The 7,641-nt window shown below is 41.1% G+C and overlaps 1 non-coding gene across 1 annotated transcript; it reads right to left on the reverse strand.

Annotated features, from left to right (window-relative positions):
• Nucleotides 1–339: 339 nt before the first annotated feature.
• On the reverse strand, nucleotides 340–446 carry LOC145955364 (small nucleolar RNA R71). The gene has a single exon (XR_014431978.1). It is a non-coding gene; the product is annotated as a small nucleolar RNA R71 (small nucleolar RNA).
• Between the last annotated feature and the right edge of the window lie 7,195 nt (nucleotides 447–7,641).

Genomic DNA, 7,641 nt, shown 5'->3' on the forward strand with positions numbered 1-7,641 from the left:
CGGGATTACTCTGCACCCGTAGCTCGTGGGATACCTGGAGGGGAGATGCAAACTGGAGCTACTGTACCAGCTTCTCTGGTGAATATGCTCAAACAGAACACCTGTGGAGGACTACCATCAGAAGATCCTAATGACCACTTAGAGGGGTTCTTGGAAATCTGTGAGACCCAGCAATTTGATGATGAAGTTTCTGATGGAATGCGACTCCGCTTATTCTCACTCACCTTGAGAGATAAGGCAAAGGTGTGGCTAAGAACAGTGCCTAGAGAAAAGATAGCAACTTGGGAATTATGTGAAAGAGCTTTTCTAGAGAAATTCTTTCCTCCTTCTAAAACTAAAGAATTGAGGAAGAAAATCACTAATTTCCAACAAGGCACTGGAGAGACTATTTATGAAGCATGGGAGCGGTTCAAAGGATATCTTCAAGCATGCCCACAACATGGCTTCAACCGTTGGCTTACCATCCAATTTTTCTTTGAAGGATTGGACCAACAAAGCACCATGATATTAGACTCAGCAGCTGGAGGATCTTTCATGGGGAAACCTATTAATGACTGCATGATTATTTTGGAAAATGTAGCCTCAAATCACAGCCAATACAGTGAAAGAGAAGTCACAGCAAGGAAAGGAACTCCGGGGCGATATGAAGTGAACAATATTGAGTTACTCTTAGCAAAATTTGATACTCTTAATCAAAGATTAGACAAGATGGAAAAAGCTAAGGTTAATTCAGTGGCTACAAATCAAGTATGTGACCTTTGTAGGGAACAAGGGCACACTGCAGTAGATTGTACCTCAATTTTTACTGGAGAAAAAGAAGATACTACTGAACAAGTGGCAGCTTCTCATAATTTCTATGACACTCCTCGAAGAGAGAAGAGTAATCCATATTCCAACACATACAACCCTGGTTGGAAGAATCATCCTAACTTTTCTTGGAAGAATAACCCAGTTCAAGGAACTAGCAATCAGCAACCTAATTTCCGTCCGTCCAATCACTTCATTAATGGGGAAGGAAATCCAGTACAGACACCCTCAATTCAACAAAGTGTTTCAAGATTAGAAAACCTTATGGAGAATTTTGTCACTAATCAAAAACAAACCAATGATTCAATGGCAAATTCTATTCAAAACCTTGCTGTCAAGGTTGAGAATATTACTCTCCACAACAAGATGCTGGAAAATCAAATTGCACAGTTGATGCCTAGTTCAAACAATTCTCCAGGTAAGTTCCCAGGTAAAACAGTTGCAAACCCAGCTGAAAATGTTAATGCTGTTACTTTAAGGAGTGGGAAGAAATTAGACGGACCTGTGTCTAATCAAAATGATAATATTGAGATTGATGAAGACGCTTCTCCTATGGTTGAAAAACCTGAAAAAGAGAGATTAGAAAAAGAAAAAGTATCTTCATCAAAGCCTCAAACTGTTTATCACCCTCCAATTCCTTTTCCTCAAAGGTTAGCAAGGACTAAACTTGATAGACAATTTGAAAAATTTTTAAATATGATCAAACAAGTGTATGTAAACATTCCATTTGTAGAAGTGTCGCCACCGGCCCGTGTAGACCCCTAAAATTGTCCGGGTCGGAAATAAAGCTTGAAGACTCTCGAAGACTGAAGGAAGATCAGCCAGAAGGACTCCTGGAAGGCCCTAGGAGGGTTCTCTGTAGGTCTAGAGGTCTTAGAATAGCTCAAAATAAGGAAGTGGAGGGAATGAAGCCCAATACGGCCGTACTGAACTTAATACGGCCGTATTGAAGCTTCAATACGGCCGCAGTGAACTCAATACGGCGTATTGAAGTTTCTGAAACTTCAATACGGCCGTACTGAAATCAATACGGCCGTATTGAAGCTTCAATACAGCCGTATTGAACTCAATACGGCCGTATTGAAATTTCTGAATTTCAATACGGCCGTATTGAACTCAATACGGCCGTATTGAAGTTCAAAAATTTCAATACGGCCGTATTGCTTCTGTAGGCCGTATTGCGCCTATTCCCTATAAATATGACGTCAATTGGACGTCATTCCACACTTTTTCACTCAGTTTTGACTCCCTCCTTGAGTATTCTGGGGTTTTTGAGCAGTGTTCTGCCCTAGAAATCTCTCTGGGAGTCGATCCGACGAAGTTCTGGAATTCCGAGCACTTAGCTTGGAGATTCGAACCTAGTCGAAGGGAAATCCTCCGGATTTCCGTAGTCAAAATTTTATAGGAGGGAGCGAGCGGGCTTGTAGAGCGAGGGAACGCCAAAAAGCTTCCCAGTTTTACGAAATATATAAAAGCACGCTTCAAAGGTTTTCTTCTTAAAATCCTTCCTTTTACTGCTTTCTGTTTGTATATTTAACTGTCATCATGTAGATAGTTAATTTATAATCGCTTATAATAAATAGGGATAATTTAGTAATTTTACGCTGTTATTTTAGAAATAATCTGTCATAGGGAACCCGAAAGGGGCGCTGTGGGGTGCTAACACCTTCCCCACGCGTAACCGACTCCCTTACCCAACTCTGGTTGTAATGGCCAAAGTTGATTTATAAAATCAATTGCCTTATCCCTTTTTCCAATGTTTTGAGTAAAACATTGGTGGCGACTCCACGAACCCTCCTTTTGCGAAAACCACTAATCCATGGAGGGTCCCGCTTGGGATTAATATGGATTGGTGAGACTTTTAATAAAATTGCTCGTTTGACGAGGTCTCAGTTTGAGAATAAGTCATTCTAGCAATCCACATTTTTTAAACAAATAAACGAGTCCAACCATCCTTCGCGAATGCCGAAAGCCCGTTTCGGGCCGGTGGCGACAGATGGCGACTCCGCTGGGGAAGCTTCGAGAGTCAGTCCCATTTAGTGACAGATTATTTTTAACAAATAATAGTTAAAAATTACTTTATTACCCCTCACTTGTATGATAACATGTTTATCTATTTGGCTTTAATAACTGTTGTATTTTTAAATTTACGCAATTGTTTGAAATAAAAACTGCACACAAACCTTTGCACACAACAGTTCCCTCTATACCCGGGGGCATGAGTGGTAATCCATAGGGAGTGGATGTTAGTACGGCCGGTTGAATGGGTCTATAGGAGCCTACGAGACCGTTGTCGGAAAAACATCACTCAAGGTGATAACCATGAACTCGAGTCCGACAGTGCGTTGGAACTTTCCATCGACTTACGACGAGAGGAATTGGGTCCCTATAATGGGGGCACCTTGGGGGCCTTTGACCAAGTGAGAACAGTTAGATCCTCCTTGAATATGCACTTTTCTGCAGGAGACCCCTACCTCGTGATTCGCTCGTGACTGTTCGTGGATGAGTGAATTGTTTGTGTAAATGCTTATGTGCAATTGTTTGTGCATTAATAAATAACCTCGTGATAAGGTCTAAGAATAATCCCCATGCATGAAAATACCATGACATGAGAGGAAAAATCATGTGTGAAAATATAATAAAAGTAAGGAGCATAGGCATCATTATCAATAATACCTCATGCATCCTCATCATCATTTATAGGTTCACTAATACCCTCTCGATGTGAGTGAAAGAGACCCGTGACTATTGAGATTCTCCGTTGTGGAGAGATAATAGCCTAGGGAGGGTGATAAACTTTCATCTTAAAAAGGCAGCGCCTCAAAGATGAAAGATTATCAAGCTCACATCAAGAGTGTATTCATATCATAAATAAGCTAATTAGAATAAACATTCATTTTAGAAAGTGGCTGGTCATCTCTCTGTCCTCACACGCGCAAAGAAAATCAAGAAAATGGAAGCGCTAGAGGAACAAAACAAGAAGCTCACGACCGAGCTTTCACAGCTCAAAGAGCAGATGGCGCAAATGTTGGAACTCATGCGTCACCATAACATTCATGGATCTCATCACAGTGACCATGGGTCCCATCATGAGGGAGAGGAGGAAGAGCATGAAGAAGATCCTCCACATGCCATACCTATTGGGGCTGGAATCATGATTAAAGAGCCCGAAGTTTCAAAAGAACAATTCCACGCCCTCGAGGATCGGCTAAGGGCTATGGAGGGGTATGATTTCGACATCAAAGATGCCGCTGACATGTGCTTGGTGAGGGACATCCAATTCCCTCCCAAATTCAAAGTGCCCGATTTCCCAAAATATGTGGGATCGACTTGCCCCAAAAGTCATCTCACCATGTATTGCCGAAAAATGGCTGCATATGCTACCAATGAAAAGCTCTTGATCCATTGCTTCCAAGAGAGCTTGGCTGACACCGCACTCAATTGGTATATGCAGCTGGATGGAAGTCAAGTGTGCACATGGAGGCAGTTGGCCGACGCCTTTCTCAAGCGCTATAAATATAACATCGACCTAAAACCCGATAGGTCCGATCTTCAAGCCTTGAGTAAGACAAATGATGAATCCTTCAAGGCGTACGCCCAACGATGGAGGGAGTTGGCGGCACAAATAGAGCCCCCGCTGTCGGATAAGGAGACGGTGTCCCTATTCATAAACTCGTTGACCGGTCCCTATTATGACAAGATGATAGGGAACACGACAACACTCTTCTCGGACATCATCACCATTGGCGAAAGAGTGGAACAAGGGCTGAAAAGTGGGAAGCTAGCTGGGCTTTCCCAATCATTTGAAGCCAAGAAGACCTACGGGAAGAAGAAGGAGGGAGGAGTCAATGCCGTAAATATTTCTTCATCTTCTTCCACTTCGAAGTCAGGAAAGTCGCAATTCACCCCTGTGAAGAAGTTTGATAAACTTCCGACCACCTACAGCGATCTCCTGCCGAAGCTAGTAGAAGCCAAACTTCTAGCTTACGTTCCACTAAAGAAGATTGATCCACCTCACCCCTATTGGTACAAACCGCAAGACAAATGTCTATACCATTCGGGGGCATCGGGGCATTCAACGGAGAAATGTAGAGCTCTCAAAAATAAGGTCCAAGACCTTATCGATGCAGGGTGGATCACTTTTGATTCAACAGCGCCCGACGTGAGCAAGAATCCTCTACCAAAGCAGGAGTAGAGAGAAGAACAAGCCACGATAGGGCCCCTTCATATTTCTCTTTTAGGGACTCATGATCAGTACCCAAGATCATGAGAACCTTTTCATGTAAATAAGGGTTTTTGTACAGTTTTACATACATATATCAATAAAGAGGCATATTTCACACATTATTCTCTTTTTATTCTTTTCTCTCTTTCCCCATTAACATTAATAAATTCTAAACCTAAACAGAACCAATAAAATAATTATGTCTGTAATTGTTCGCTCTGACCGGGATCCAAAAGTGAATGGGTTGAGTTGGAGAGTGATGAGGAGACCATCTCTCCGGATCTGCAAAGACTGCTAAAACGAGAAGCTCGCTTACTCCAACTCGTCAAGAGAAATTGGAGACTGTGAATTTGGGGCATGGCCGAGAGATAAAAGAGGTCAACACTGGGACCCTTATCAGTGATGAAATAAGGACACATGTTTCCACTATGATTATAATAAAATCATTCTTTCTCATTGCTTCTTTTCTTGCTTATAATAAAATTCTAAACCACATTTTTTAACCCTGTTTGAATAAACATGAATGAGGTTAAAATCATCTTAATAATAATAAACCCACATCATTTTTATGTGGAAATGTGTGTGACAACTTGGAGCACCTCCCCTTGGCCTCGACAAGTGCCATCATGGATAAAAAGAAATCCTAAAAACAAAAAAGCTCGGCAGGAAACCCAAAAAGGGACTGCGCAAAAATAAGAGCAAAAAACCCGCTAGGAATCCCACGAAAGGGTGACCTAGGCAAAAGTTAGGGTTGCAAAAAATGAATAAAAACAAAAGTCCGCTAAAACGCCACAAAAGGGTGTTTTAGGCAAAAATAAGGACAATCAAAAAACAAAAGAAATCCATGATGGTACCATGAACCGAATTCAAAAAGAAAGGTTCAAGAGAAGCTATCCAAGTTGTCAAAATCACAACGTCAATAAACAAAGATTTTCTTAACTTCATAAGTGTTTAATCAAACAAGCCTAAACACATAAGCCCACCTTGGCCAAACATTCTTACAAAATCCATTTTTCAAAAATAAAATAATCCCCTCTAAAACACAAACTTTTGAAAATATATCCCTTCCTTCTTTTCTCTCTTGTCCCAAAAGATTTTGGAATAATCTAGTGGAAGCATGAAGAAATAAATCATCACTGATAATGGATCTAATCTGAACAACAAAATGGTGAAAGAACTGAGCCAAGAATTCAAGATCCAACACCACAACTCTTCCCCATATCGGCCAAAGATGAATGGGGCAGTCGAGGCAACCAAAAAGAACATCAAGAAAATAGTGCAAAAGATGGTTGTCTCATTTAAAGACTGACACGAGATATTACCCTTTGCTCTTCATGGTTATAGGACTTCAGGAGGCAGTTCTACCCGTCGAAGTCGAAAAACCTTATATAAGGGTAATCATGGAAGCAAAACTTTTCGAGGCAGAAAGGGTTCAAAGCCGATACGACCGGTTGAACCTTATCCAAGAGAAACGGCTGAACGCCATATGCCATGGTCAAGCCTATCAGAGGAAGATCAAAAAGGCTCTTGACAAGAAAGTCCACCCTCGAGTCTACCATGAGGGAGAGTTGGTAATGAAGAAATTACTACCAACTCAAAAGGACAAAATCGGAAAGTGGGCCCCAAATCACGAAGGACCGTATGTGGCAAAGCGAGCTTTCTCAAAAGGAGCATTAATCCTCATAGACATGGATGGAGAAGAACTTCGATACCCAGTCAACGCTGACGTGGTAAAGAAGTACTATGCTTGAAGACGTTGCTTGCATAGGCCCGCTAGGATGAAAACCCAAAAAGGGCATCCTAGGCAAAAGTTAGGGCAAAATAAAAAGCCTGCCAGTACAAGGGTACTAGGCAAAACAAAGGCAAATTTACCCCGTTAGGATACGTCCTAAGCAAAAGTTAGGGGCAAAAGAATAAGATGTAAAAGCAAAGCAAGCAACGATCGTTTGAATCGAAAACCGAAAGGCGGTTCAAGCGATTATCTTCTAGAAGCAAGCGTCTTGCAGCATCTACACTCCTGGCTCAGGCCGAAGCAATTAGGGGAACGTAAAGAGCAACAATTACAGATATAATTGTTAAGCCCAATGTATATAGCCTACCCTGGCCAGCCATTCTTCAGAAATTTCCTTCTGTATATCTTTCTGTAAAAACACTTGTAAATATCAATAAAAATATCCATTTGTTTCTTTTCTTTCTTGACCATGTGATTATGCCTCTGAATTGGTTTTTCATAAAAATTGTACGAAATTCCATTAATAATCGGTCAATAAAAGAAAATTGGAGGGGTTCCTGTAAAATCCATAATCTCCTGCATAAAGGCTCACAAAAATACTCCCTCGCGTCAATGACAGAAAGTCCTCCAAGAAGAAGAGGATAGGGAGAGCCACTCACTTTTCTAAATAAAAAAAAAATAAATAAAAAATTGTATTGCATTTGTGCATCACACACACCTTAGTTGCACATTCAAAGACCTTATCATGAGGCAACCGCATAAAATAGAAAAATAGAAAATTGCTTGTGTATGACAGCAGCAAGCAAAATGCAAAGATTCAAAAAATCAACAGCATCATACAGAATAACTGAGCCTGGAGAGGCTTGCCGAAAGAATA

Source organism: Cajanus cajan, chromosome 2 (genome assembly GCF_000230855.2).
Source record: "Cajanus cajan strain Asha chromosome 2, NIPB_CcT2T_4, whole genome shotgun sequence".
NCBI lineage: Eukaryota > Viridiplantae > Streptophyta > Magnoliopsida > Fabales > Fabaceae > Cajanus > Cajanus cajan.